The sequence below is a fragment of the Cryptotermes secundus genome, unplaced genomic scaffold, assembly GCF_002891405.2.
Source record: "Cryptotermes secundus unplaced genomic scaffold, Csec_1.0 scaffold48, whole genome shotgun sequence".
Lineage (NCBI taxonomy): Eukaryota > Metazoa > Arthropoda > Insecta > Blattodea > Kalotermitidae > Cryptotermes > Cryptotermes secundus.
The window spans coordinates 104918-119537 of record NW_019722965.1 but is presented as its reverse complement, the minus strand read 5'-3'; the positions used below and the strand labels follow the sequence as shown (position 1 = coordinate 119537).

The 14620-nt window shown below is 40.4% G+C and overlaps 1 long non-coding RNA gene across 1 annotated transcript in view; it reads left to right on the top strand.

Moving 5' to 3' along the window:
- Positions 1 to 14084, top strand: part of LOC117282092 — a 21622-nt gene extending 7538 nt beyond the window's left edge. Inside the window, exon 3 of the long non-coding RNA XR_004512696.1 lies at positions 13657 to 14084. This is a non-coding gene — a long non-coding RNA (uncharacterized LOC117282092). The remainder of the gene's footprint in view (positions 1 to 13656) is intronic.
- Positions 14085 to 14620: the final 536 nt, after the last annotated feature.

Below are 14620 nucleotides of genomic sequence, written 5' to 3'. Positions count from 1 at the left end.
TTTTTTTTTTGTAGTAAATGTTATTTGGACTGATTTGTTGGTATTAACACATATCTTCCATTGTTGTAACCATATATGAAGGGTATCGAGATGCTACTGCAGCTTTTCAGATGCTCTTCTAGGCCCTAGATCTGATGTTAATATAACAGTATCTTCTGCAAATGTGGCAATTAAGGTATCGTTAGTTTGTGGAAGGTCAGCAGTGAATAGTAACTAGAGGAATGGTCCAAGCAATGGGGAACTCCTGATTTTATAGGTTTATAATTGGAAGGGTCATTGTCTAATGTCACTTGAAGGTATCGAGCATCTAGCTAAGATTTCAGAATAATGTAGAATTGTTCAGGTAAGTAAATTTTTAATTTGTATAGGAGTCCCGCATGCCAGACCTTGTCAAAGGCTTGCTGTATGTCTAGAAATACTGAAGCACAATACTCTCTTCCTTCAAGACTGGTTTTAATTTTATTGATAATTCGATGGCATTGCCGGATTGTTGAGTGTTTTCTTCGGAACCCAAATTGATGGTCAGATATTAATTCATTTAGTGGCGCTGCTTCTTCAATTCTCTTAAGAAGGAGCCTTTCGAAAATTTTGGACATTACTGGTAGTAAACTTATTGGTCTGTAAGAGTTCGTTTCAGTTGGAGGCTTTCCAGGTTTGGCTACCATTATGACTTGTGCTAGTTTACACTGAATGGGATAATGTCCAAGTCTCAGTTTACTATTGTATATAGTGGTCAATAAGACTACTGTTTTTTGTGGTAGATTCTTCAGCTTGTCTCTGACTATCAAATCATGTCCAGGTGCCTTGCGAGGATTTAATAGTTTTATTTCTTGAAGTATTTCTGTCAGTGAGAAGGCTTTTATTGGAAGTGATAACAAACAGCATCATATTGGGAGACTGGAATAGCATTGTTGGAGATGAACCATATCAGAATATTGTTGGATCACATGGACTAGGAAGACGGAATCACAGGGGTCAAATGCTTATTGACTTTTGTGAAAGAAATGGACTGATTGTCACCAACACTTGGTTCAAGAAGCCAAAGAGAAGAATTTACACATGGAAGGCACCTGGGGATTGGAGGGGGCATCAGCTGGACTACATCCTTGTGAAACATCGATTCAGAAACAGTGTGAAGGATGTGAAGACGTTTCCTGGGGCAGATATTGACTCTGACCACAACTTACTGGTTGCCAAGTTCCGAACCAGGTTGAAGAAAATTATAAGATTTTGAAAGCGCAGACCCAGATGGGATTTGGAGAAGTTATATGCTCAAAGACAAAGCGTGCAAGAGACCCTAGAAGAGAAACTCGGTGCAATTGAAGGTGAAAGCGGAAATGCTGAAGCGCAGTGGAACAATATAAAAGAATGCATGTTAGATACTATCAGTGATTTGGTAGGTAAAGTTGAGAAGATAGCAAGAAAACCATGGGTTACACAGGAGATGATGAGTAAAATGGAGGAGCGAAGGAAATGGAAGAATGTCAACAATGAAGAAGGCAGGAGGAAATACAGGAGACTGAGGAATGAATTGAAAAGAGCCACGGACAGGGCCAAAAAGGAATATCTTGAGAAGATATGTAATGAGATTATGGAATTTCAAAGAACAGGACGTTATGATTTGATGTACATGAAGACAAAAGAACTAGGATGGAAAGAGAATCATGGGATTCAAAATGTTGGCATCGAAGACTCCCAGGGGAATAGAATAGTAGATCAGAGGCAAGTGCTGAAAATTTGGGAAAATTATATTTCAGAACTATATGATCGACCTAATCGGCCAGAAACCTTAGAAGTTGAACCGGAAGAAGAAGTAGATACAGACGAGAAAGGACCATATATTTTACAAAGTGAGGTGGAAAAAGCTATCAAGGAAATGAGGAAGGGAAAGGCTACAGGAGATGATGATGTACCTGGAGATGTGCTCAAGTTACTGGGAGAAGGTGGTTTGAAAACACTGACAAAACTAATGAACACCATATATGAAAGTGGAGAGTGGCCCAAGGACTTTACAGAAGTTACAATGATTGCCTTAAAGAAAAAGACAAAAGCTACAAAATGCAGCGACCATCGCACAATAAGTCTTATTGCACATACAGCAAAGATAATAGCAAAGATACTTAAAAGAAGAATTGAAAGGAAAATAGAGGATGTACTTGGAGAAGATCAGTTTGGATTTAGAAGAGGAAAAGGAACCAGGGATGCAATTGGGATGATGAGAATTATAGCGGAACGAACTTTGGAGATAGATGAAGAACTGTGTGTTTGCTTCATAGACTGGCAGAAGGCATTTGACCGGGTAAACTGGACCAAATTAATGCAGATCCTGAAAGAAACAGGTATCGATTGGCATGAAAGAAGATTGATTAGCAAATTGTACATGGATCAGAAAGTTAGAGTACGACTGGACAGGGGGGAGACAGGAAGTGTGCAGATTGGAAGAGGAGTTCGACAAGGATGCTGTTTATCACCAATTCTGTTCAACTTGTACAGCGAATGCCTTACCAAGGAAGCTCTGGATGGGCTCGGTGACTTCAAAGTAGGAGGGCAAATTATTCAAACTGTGAAATATGCAGATGACCTTGTGTTAATGGCTAAGGAAGAAACTGTGCTACAGGGCATGATTGATAGACTAATTGAAATTGGAAGGTGCTATGGCATGGAAATGAATGTGGAGAAAACAAAAGTAATGAAAATTTCGAGACAACCAACCCCAGTCACAATAAAGATAGACCAAAAACAAGTGGAGAATGTGAAATGTTTTAAATATTTGGGTAGCTTGTTAACAGATGATGGAAGGTGTACTTGTGAAATTAAATCCAGGATTGCCATGGCAAAAGCTGCATTTAGCAAGAAGAAGAATCTTTTTACCAGCAAATTGGACTTAAATTTGAGGAAGAAACTAGTGAAATGCTACATTTGGAGCATAGCTCTGTATGGGGCTGAAACATGGACACTTAGGGCAGTAGATCAGAAACATCTGGAAAGTTTCGAAATGTGGTGTTGGAGAAGGATGGAGAAGATCAGTTGGACCGATTATGTGAGAAATGAAGAAGTGTTAATTAGAGTCAGTGAGCAGAGGAATATCCTACACGAAATAAGAAAACGGAAGGCTAATTGGATTGGTCATGTGTTACACAGAAACTGCCTTCTAAAAGAAGTTATTGAAGGAAGATAGAGGGGCGGATAGAAGTGACCAGAAGACGAGGAAGAGAGACTTAAGAAGATGCTGGATGACCTTGGGGTCAGAAGAGGATACTGTCATTTGAAGGAGAAAGCTCTAGATCGCATTAAGTGGAGGAATTGTTTTGGAAGAGACTGTGGACCTGTCATCTTGACAGATTACTGATGATGATGAACTGGTGGGGACCATGTAGGAAGTCTTCAATGTCAGCATCATTGTTGCTTTGCTTCTGAGGGGAGCATTCAGCGAAAGCTGCCAATTTTGCGGTGTTAGAACGTGCCCCTATCCTGTAAGTGTTCCTTATAGGTGGGATGCTTATGACTGGTCATTTAAATTTCTTTGTTGCTTTCCACAAAGAGTGGTTGTCAGAGGAAGGCTGCGTAATATACGAGTAAAAGTTCTCATTTTTTGCCTCTTGTACAGCTCTCATGAGGTCATTGATTAATCTGTTTAAGTTTCTCTTAAGTTAGAATCTGTTTAAAAATATAAATAATGAAATTGTGATTAAAATTCATATCATTATGCCGATATTGTGTGACATATCTCCACTGTATTTGGAAATGTTGATAAAGATTTTGTTGATTATGCTGCCAAGAGTGATACTGCATATATTTGTGTGTTATTTATAAATTGACCTATTATATGTGTCAAATTATAATAAGAATTACATATTGTATGAGGTTAAAGGACTGATTTGAAAGTGAAATCTTATGTATAATGTCCTTTTGAACAAGTTCTGTATTTTTCTTTGTCTCACCTGACCATTGTTTTTCATAATTCATACCATCTTTTGATGCGTTGCTCTCTGATTGGCTTAGAGGATTCATCTGAGCATTCCTGAATGCAGATGTTACAGAATATTTCAACAGTTTTATGTGTGTTCCAGTTCATTCTCCTTGCAAAGAATGTTAGTGTTAATTCAGTTTATTCAAGATGTAGTGCATTTTTTAAACTATTTTGAATTTTAATTCCATAAATGCATTACAACATTTAAGCTGTAAAATTCAATAATGCGTCTGAAGCTTGCATGTGTCAAATCTTATACCTACTCTTACTTCTTTTTTTTTTCTTTCTTTTTTTTTATTGCTAGTGGGGTGGGACTAAGTCCCTTGTACTGCGACCATTTCTGGCCTATTTTACCAGCCCCAGATGATACGTGAGGGTGATTGTGGAGGAATTGGTGGAACGAAGATTGGCAGGGGAAACTGAAGTACTCGGAGAAAACCTGCCCCAGCACCACTTTGTCCAACACAAATCCCACTTGACCAGATCCGGGATCGAACCCGGGCCACCGCAGTGGGAAGTCAGCGACTAACCACTTGAGCTATGGCACGGCCATACTTACTTACTTACTTAGTCACTCATGGAGCTGAGCCCTTCTGGAGTAGCCGCCAGTTCTGCAGCTGCTCAAGAATTTCCCAGCATTTTATGGAACCCAAAGGTTCATTACCTTGTTAACAAGAGCCCTCCACTTGACCCTTTCCTGAGCCAGATCAATCAAATTCATACCATCCCATCCTATCTCTCTAAGATCCATTTTAATATTGTCGACCCACCTACGCCTTGGTCTTCCCAGTGGTGTCTTTCCTTCTGGCTTTCCCACCATTATCCCATATACATCCATCTTTTCCCCATTCGTCCTACATGCCCTGCCCACCTCATCCTCCTCGACTTGATCATTCTAATTATACTTGGAGAAGAGTTCAAGTTATGAAGCTCCTCATTATGCAGTTTTCTCCAACCTCCTGTCACTTCATCTCTCTTCGGTCCAAATATTCATCTCAACACCCTGTTCTCAGACACCCTCAGTTTGTGTTTCTCCCTTAATGTCAGAGACCAAGTTTCACACCCATACAGAACATCAGGTAAAATTATAGTTTTGTATACTCATAGTCTAATTTTTATGTTTTTGGACAGCAGACGAGAAGACAAAAGGTTCTGGAGCAAGCATTACCCGCGTTCAATTTCCTCTTAATTTCCTCCTAAATCAGGTTTCGATCTGTATCTATACCTGTACAATTAATAATACACTCAAGTGCCAAAAGTAATGGGATAGCGGTATGTAAATTTATTTTTAAGTGGCCCCACCATCCCTTGACGGCTTGGGAACTCCCAGGGTAGTATCAGTTGTGAGGTATGAGTCTGGTTGAACACCGGCCAGTCTGCTCATGGCAAGCTGACGTGAATTATTGGAGTTTGAACCCGGCATGATAGTGGGTGCCAGGCGGATGGGACATTCCATTTCCAAAATTGTGCCATCATTCAATATTCCTCGCTCCACGGTGTCACGTGTGTACTGGGAATACCTTGTGGAAGGCATTTCCACCCACCGTGGACAGCGCAGTGGCCGACCACGGGTGCTTAATGATTGTGACCAGCGGCGTTTAGCTAGAATTGTCTGTGGTAACAGACAAGCGACACTGGCTGAAATCACATCCACATTCAATGCAGGAGGTACCAGACACATATCCAGCAGGTCAGTGCAGCGTTCTTTAGCCTCCATGGGATATGGAAGCAGAAGACTGACCAGAGTGCCTATGTTAACACCATGACACCAGACACAGTGCCTCACCTGGGCTTGTGACGTCTAATTGGACCCTCGAGGATTGGCAACATGTGGCATGGTCTGATGAGTCATGGTACCAGTTGTTTCGGGCGGATGGTAGGGGTCGGGTGTGGTGCAGACCCCATGAGGCCATGGACCCCAGTTGTCAACAATTCACCATGCAGGCTGGAGGTGGTTCCATACTGGTGTGGGGTGTGTTCACGTGGCATGAGTTGGGTCACTCGTCCACCTAAACAAGTCATTGACCTGTGACCGCTATGTTACACTGTTTGGTGACCATTTGCAGCCCTTCATGGATTTCATGTACCCCTGCAATGGTGGGATATTCCAGCAGGACAATGCACCGTGTCATTGAGCCAGAGTTGTCCAGAATTAGTTTGAGGAGCATTCTGGAGAGTTCTGACAAATGGTGTGGCCACCACGTTCGCCCGACATGAACCCAATCGAGCATTTATGGGACATGGTGGAGAGGTCCATTCGCACCAAAAATCCTGCACCTACAAATACCAGGGAGCTGTGGGTGACTATCCAGATGGCATGGCTCAACATCTCTCCAGAGGTCTTCCGTCCACTTGTGGAATCAATGCCACGTTGAGTTGCTGCACTTTGCCGGGCTAGAGGGGGTCCTACTAGATATGCAATGCTGAATTTCCTGTGAAATACAGTTACCAGTGTTAAAACAACTAGATCTCTTAAAGGATATCAACTGCTTTCAAACAAACATGCCATACTTTACACCTTCATATAGATATCTTCAAAGTACACAATTATGTTGTACCGCTGTGCAACCAAGTGCCCAGGTTTCAGATCCAGAACCTCTGAATGACAGAAGTTTATGGAATAATTTTATTTTTCCAGAAGTTTCATAGGGTTAGAATTATCATAAAAACTGAGATTTAAACTACCTTCAATAGTTATTTTCTCTGATCTTATGCCATGTAGTTTTGTAGAAGTTCATCAACATTTCAGAAAAATGTTCATCTTCTGACTTCAGGTTTAGAGAGTATACCGAGAAGAGCTCTTCTCTCTGCTTGAATGGCTTACTCTTCATTCCCAAAGATGGTGGCAGAATGCTGCTCCAATACTTTGTTAACTTGTTAACTGTAGATTTATTTCAAGAAGTACAGAATCTTTCATACCCTTACAGAGTGACCACCATAGTGAGACTGATTTTCAGATAAGATCTGAAAGTCTGACCCAAAATGGCACAGAAATATCTAAGCAGTAAGCAGAAAAAGAGATTGCTTAGAACTTCTATCAAGATTGTAGTAAGAATCAGACTACAAAACTCTGAAGCCCCCACAGTGGAAAATCCAGATCTCTGAGACTGAAAAAATTTCAAATGTCAGTATCAGAAGAAGCATAGTGATATGCATTTTTGGTTTGGAGTGGAGTACAGTATTTATAGTGAGCTTTTGCTATAAAATGTTAACTAAGCATTCTGTCTTCCGAGTTTTTCAGTGCTCATGACAGATGAACCTTCCTACACAGAACTTTGAGAGAGTAATTTTGAATTGTTTCATTTTTGGTCCGTTACACTATCACTCATAAAGTCAATAGAAAGTCCGTCGAGTGTAACAATGTTTTTTAGGTCACTTCTTTATCACTTTTGCCTTACATGTTTCGGTTTTAATAAAACCATCATCAGAGGCACATGGTACTAACAAGAAAACACTGGCGTTGTTTAACTGTACACAGTATATATGCTGCGTGGACGCTGCTACAAATGTCGATGTGTAAAGGCACAACACTTGCTAGGAATATTGAATGCACGTTCAACTCTCGCATTCCATCCGAAATTGCCCTCAAGTTAAAACGTCACTATTAAAATATTTAAAAATATTTAAAAGTTTAAAACATTTGAAGTAAAATGTAAAATGTTAGGCTCCTTCTTGTTAATTCATCCCGATGTTGGGAGATGTCGGCTTGAGGTTGTATAGGCTTGTGGTTGGATGATTCCTATGCGTTGTGTGTTGTGTACACAACACATATATGCTGTGTACAGTTAAACAACGCCAGTGTTTTCTTGTTAGTACCATGTGCCTCTGATGGTGGTTTTATTAAAACCGAAACATGTAAGGCAAAAGTGATAAAGAAGTGACCTAAAAAACATTGTTACACTCGACGGACTTTCTATTGACTTTTTGAGATAGTAATTTTGGTGGATAAACAGATATCAATGTTAGAAATTTCACTTTAATTGGCTACTTTTGTCCCATGTAACATGTTGTCAGAACATATTTTTCTTGATGGTATCACATTTTGAATTTCCTGAAGACATTTAGAAGAGTGTAACAACTAAACAGACTTTCCAGCAGTGTTTCTGTGTGTGGTAGAGACTATATGATGTGTTTGTATGAAGTCAGTAGGTGAGTAGTTCATAGATGACCAAACTTGGGATACATGGTCTGACAGTGAAGTTTTCGAACTCATTGCGGATAAAGTGCCACATACCTCATTGCTGAATATCACTATGGCTGCCTTCAAAGTACTCCCCTCGGGAAGCTATGCACCGATGCCAGCACAGAACCTAGTCCACCCTTTGAAACAATTTTGGAACTGGTTTTGTGGAATGGTCTTCAGAGCTACCGTTGTATTACTACTGATGTCATCAGTGTCATAAAAAAAAACACCTTTCAATATTTCATTTATCTTTTGGAACAGAAAAAGTCACTGGGGGCTAGATCCAATGAATAGGGAGGGTGTTCCAGCACAGTTTTTTGTATACTAGCTAAAAACTCCCTCACAAACACTGTCGTGTGAGCAGGTCCTATGGGACCATTTTTGCACACACCTTCCTTATATCAAGATCTTCATTTAAGACTTTCGTAACTGTTTCTCTGTCAGTGTTCTCTTGCTCTGCCATGCTCCTAACAGTGAGCAGACGATTTGCACGCACAATTTGATGAACTTTTGTAGTGTTTCTTTAGTTATTTCCTTTACGTTGATCAGAAAATTGTGAAATCCACATAGAAATATGATAGTTGTTCACATGGATCCCAATTGGGAACTGTTCTGGTAAAGGAATAGAGGCTGTTAAAACTAGTTCCCATGGGCACTGAGGGAAGCATCTCATTGGCGCATCAGCCAGTGGATCCTCTCCACAAAGAAGGCTTTGGGCTGCTGCTGGAACTATTTCAGTACCACAGCCCAGCCACACATTGGAACAACCATTTTAGAAATGATTGAACTTTCTGTAGGTTTCAGATTGCATTCAGAGGATGCATATATAGAACCTTGGGTGCAGCTGTTCAAAGTTTCTTCATGGTTTCTTGAGTTGCCTTAGTTCTGATATTATATGAACTGTTCTCCAGGACATTGTCATCTTGCACATTACATAAAGGGCTCTCATCTTATTAGGTATTGTTTATCAAGTAAAAAAAAATAATGCCTTAAAAGGAGATCATCCTATTTATCCACCTGTGACCTAACATTACATCCCAAACTCTTTGACATAGTTTGTGTAGTGACTGGCTGTTGGCTGGATGACTTTTTGGGCAAAGATTTCTGTCTTCACCACCATATCCACACCACGCCTGAAGGCCAAGGCTTCCTATCCAGTAGGCACAAGCATTTCCTTTCCCTAAAGTAAATCAGCTGGATTGTAAAACTTACAACCCACTTCCATTTCATGTTCAAGCTAAGAATGCATGGAGTTTATAACAACTTCCCTACACATATGGCATATTGCTGAATTAAGTACAACTCTCGTTTACTACAGGTAAAAATGGGTTTCATCTCATTGCTGTTATTCTGTATACAGAAAATAAAGAAAGAATTTTATTGTTTTTGTAGTGACTAAATACAGGCATTTCTTGTTACCAATTATGAAAAATTTGATTTCATTTTAATTCCCTCAACTAATTTAGACCAATTTCAATTAATAGCACCTGCTTTAATGTGAATTGCTTGCTGTTTGATCAGGAGAGGTGGGAAGAAGGTGGAGTGCAGTATTGTTTGGGTAGTGTAAGAGGTCTCAGGGAGACAAGGGATTGGAGTAGCCATGCAGCATCTATTTCCTTTACTGATTTATGCAACTTTTGCAAGGGGGTGGGGAGACAGAGCTGTCACATAAATCAAGAAAAGCACAGGACACATCCTTTGTAGATCATTTCCTATATTTTTCCAATGGTGACCCTTTGTGTTTGGTAAGACAATTGTTCATGACTAAGACATGAGGTGCTCTTAAGTTGCATACTCAGAAGAGATTGGCGTATCATGGGAGGCACCTAAATCACTTCACACTGTTGGCTGCTATCTAGCCTTCAGGTAGCCCTGGTGATATCAGACAGTATTATTATTGTAGGAAGTTATAATTATCTGCAGGAAATATAATTATTATTTTCTTGATATATGACATAAACACCATCCCAAGTGCAACAATTTATTGTAGTTCTTTTGTCTTGCCCTCTTCTACACTATATGTTTTGGCTGCAAACGGCCATCATCAGGTGTATACACTTACGTAGCTGTTACACTGCACTTAATTTAAAATTTAAAACCACGAGTCTTCCCAATTGTTCTTTTCGTTGTTGCTAACAGGTTTCGATTTATTAGAATCTACTTCACTGATATCTGTCTGATTTGTGCATTATCTTTCTTACCTACACTTGTCAATTTTGATGAACTGGCACTTTTAAAATCTTCAGTTCTAATTTAAAAATTCTTTTAAAAATTAAAATTCTCAGGGTTACTCGCCCTATGTCTGTAGTGCTGCAGTTGCTACTTCTTGTTTTCAGCACTCTTCTGTGTAGGCTCCCTGTGTGGCTGCCGCTGCTTATCTTTACTACATAGAACAATTGGGAAGACTCATGGTTTTAAATTTTAAACTAAGTGCAGTGTAACAGCTACGTAAGTGTATACACCTGATGATGGCCGTTTGTGGCCGAAACATGTAGTGTAGAAGAGAGCAAGACAAAAGAACTACAATAAATTGTTGCAATTGGGACGGGGTTTATGTCATATATCGTATAGAGTGCAACAGGATTCTTAAATATAATATTATTATCTTGAATTTATTGAGTTAGCAGTCCACTTTTTAATGCCCTCTTTCAAATCATTTGTCTAGGTAACAGTCCAATCTTGTATAACTTTATCTGTGAATGATAGAAGAGGCTTTCTAGAAAAAGATAAACTGGCAGCTGGTCATTACAAGGGGAAGGTTAGGGCACTTCAGTGTCAAAAGTAATATAATTAACATTATTATTGGTATATTATTTGTTTTTAATTAAGATTTATCCATATTGTCACATGTATGAGTACTTATAGATGGGGTTTGGATAGGAAACTGGAAGAACATGATTATTAAACAGAAGTCCAGTAGTTCCATCACCTATTCACTTTTTCAAGGTGAGCGTTGTGGATCCATATTCAGTCTATTTCTTATGACTTGCTTGGCTTCTTTTACTTACATGTTAGTGAATAGTCTGACAATGTCAAAACTTAAGAAGTTTGTTTTCTTGTTGAAGGTTAATATCCTGTGTCAATTTTATGAAATATTCACAGTTATTAACGAAGGAGTCTGTATTGCCAGCTAGAGAACCGTGGATCTTACAGAGGAAATCTGCTAGGACATAAGAGGAAGAGTCAGTAGAGCTAACTATTGGCCTGAGTGGGATGTCAAGTTTGTGTATTTTGGGAAGTCCATGGATGTGAGGGTGTTTACTGTGGTAAACAGTCAGTTCAAGTTTCAAGACAAGGGGAAAGACAGTTGTGTGTTTTGTAAGAAGATTCTATTTCTTCCTTTCAATTTGAGACACAGGATCCTTACATAGAATTTCATAAACCCTCTGATTCTAGTAGACTGGATATCTTCTTGTAAATTTACTCTTTCAGCACTACCATACAGTTTCCTTTGTCAGCTTGTAGAATTCGTATTTGCTTGTTGTTTCTTAGGGATTTTAATGCCTTGGATTCCCTCCTTGTCATGTTAGATGTAAAGGTCTTGATTCCTTTAATATGCATCGAATCCTCCAACAGAACTCCATACCCAAGGAGGGGGGAAGTTTGGACTTGGCACTTTCTGCCACACATGCCATGTCCAGATTACACACTCTGCTTGTTATTACAAAATTAAGCACATATTCTTCCGTTTCCATGAGGACGTGCTCTGATAAATTGAGGACAAATTTATCAGACCCCTGAATGGCTTTCGGGGTCTAGGTGATCTTTCAGAGCTAAGAATTTTCGAATCTGAATCTTCGTCTGCTGAAGAAAATGATGTTTGAAGGAGCTTTCCACTGCTGCCAGGAGGTGGAGTTGATCTCATTGATTTGTCAATCTGCGGAAAAACTTTCCAGACCGTCGATTTGTTTGTTAAGTGTGGGACCCTTCTGAAATGGTAGAACTGGGTCCTATCTCTTTGCAGGGCCTTACTGAATCCTGAAGTTATCTTAGAAGAGTGATGGCTGTGCTATGGAACTTTCAATATGAGACCTATGCAAACAATATCTTGAGCCTTGCATTTCGTTTCATTTTTCTAAAATTGGGATATTTATATACCAAGTCCATTCTGGTTATGTAAATAAGATTCAAATTCTGTAACGATGGTACATATCCCAATTTTATAAAATTTAAACGACTCAGGATCCAGCTGCCTAAGACTCTCAACCATCTCACTTTCCTCATGAAATACAAGACTCATCTATGGTTGTGATCCCCAAGGGGCTTGGTGCCAGGACGAATTGATTTGTGGTTTAAAGCAACACTGACTCTGACTGGTTCCCGCTCTGTCTGTATGAGAGGGAGGAGGAAGAGCTCCGTTGCTCTACTCAATCAGAGCGCCTACACTGAAAGGCCGATATCTCTTCTCGTCGTTGCCTAGCAGCGACATGGGGGACACAAAGGCACAGACAGGAAGGAGATCACATAAACCTACTTTACGAAAATAGGTTAATCCATTGTTACATCACGAACCGCATAGGAAAAGACGCATCCAGGAATTCTTCCACTGTTGCTCGTGTACACGTTGCCGCGGGCACGTGTCTGCCGAGCCGTTGCCTAGCAACGATAGGGGATACACATACAAACAGACTGATGGAAAGGATTTGTGAATTGCACTGTTGAGATGCGCCTAGATGCCATGATATACATACAAAGTTTCATAAAGATGTTTTCAGGTAGTTACTATAGGATTCTGACGATGGTGTGTAATACACAGAGATACTGGGTTTTCGGACTTTATCTATCGTCCTGGTTTTTTAAGATAACTAAGAAAAACACGACGTTTCGGAAACTGGATCTGTTTCCGTCCTCAGGTGAGGGAAAACATCTATTCTGTTGGGTCCCTTAGAAAGACTGGACCAAACAATGTCGATGGCCGGAAAAACTGCAACTAAGTTCATCCCATTCACAACCCTGCTATCTCTAGGGGGCCTGCCACCATTTATCGGGTTTTTACCAAAATGAGCCGTTATCCAAACAATAATCATAAACAACTTAAGACCAATTATGGTTTCTTGATGGGGCGGTATGTGATTTTCGGGTTGGTCGTTAATTCGCATTATTTGGTTTTATAGATCTTGGTCTCTTGGATTTAGCAATGATTTTTAGTACTGGTTAAGTTTGTGCCAGCAGCCGCGGTTATACATTAAGTGCTATTGAATATTTTTGGTCGTGCAATGACTGAGGCTAGCTCTTTCTAAGGGACCCAACAGAATAGGTGTCTTCCCTCACCTGAGGACGGAAACAGATCCAGTTTCCGAAGCGTCGTGTTTTTCTTGGTTGTCTTAAAAAACCAGGACGATGGATAAAGTCCGAAAACCCAATATCTCTATATTTTCAGGTATTTAAAAGTTGATACTGAGGATCACACAGAAAGAAAGAGAGGAAGGAGATCGCATGGCCATACTTTAGGAAAGTAGGTTAAAACGGCTGTCGTGTTTTGATTGTTCCTGTTTGTTTACAGGCAAATTTACTCATGCTTCGAAAACTGGAAGTATCCGCATGCCTTTCTCTTTCCTCCCACCTGCGACGAGGCCCAAACTTTGCGCACACTAGGCCCCACCGTGGTTCGCAGACCATGTTAAGCTGTGGGTTCCTTCAGCCAGCTTCGTGACCCTAACACTGCGAAAGAACACAACACCAGTCTGCGGACTACCAGTTCCAGGTGGATGATGGACATGATAGAGAGCCATTTCGCAAACATTTCCAGAGCAATCATATTGTTTATTTTGAAAGCCACAGTGCTTTAGGTCGTGACACAAGTTCGTTAATGTCTCTGTGGTTTCATGCTGTAACGGATTTGATCAACGTGTTGCAAGGCAACAGCTCTGTAAACACGGTCCAACACGAAACATTAGAGGAGGCCGTGTTTTCGATATTCGCCGTGAGACCACGTAGCGCGCGGGTGGTGGTTACGTGACATGTGTTTCCTGTTAAGTGTGTCCGTTCCTCGGCTATATAAGTGACAGAATTCGTTCGGTTCAGGGACGAGTCAGTTCTCGGTAGGAGATAGCCACGGGAAGTGCGTAGTTGAAGAAGAGTACAAGAAGATACTAAAGGGTTCTGACGATAGTGGATGACAGAATTACTGGGGTTTTGGACTTTTTCATTGTCCAGAATTTAGGTAATAGAGGACACGACGTTTCGGAAACTGGATCTGTTCCGTCTTCAGGTGAGAAATGAAGACACTTACTCAGTTGGGCCCTTAGAAAGAGCTGATTGAGATTATCTCTTTCTAAGGGGCCCAACTTCCTTTCTCACCTGAGTACGGAAACAGATTCAGTTTCCGAAACGTCGTGTCCTCTATTACCTAAAATTCCGGACGATGAGAAAGTCCAAAACAAGAGTACAAGAAGTCAGCCTGTGAAGATTTAACGTGTGGTTAGAAGACTTTATGTGTGCTGTTGTACAGTGATATTCGGAGTGTG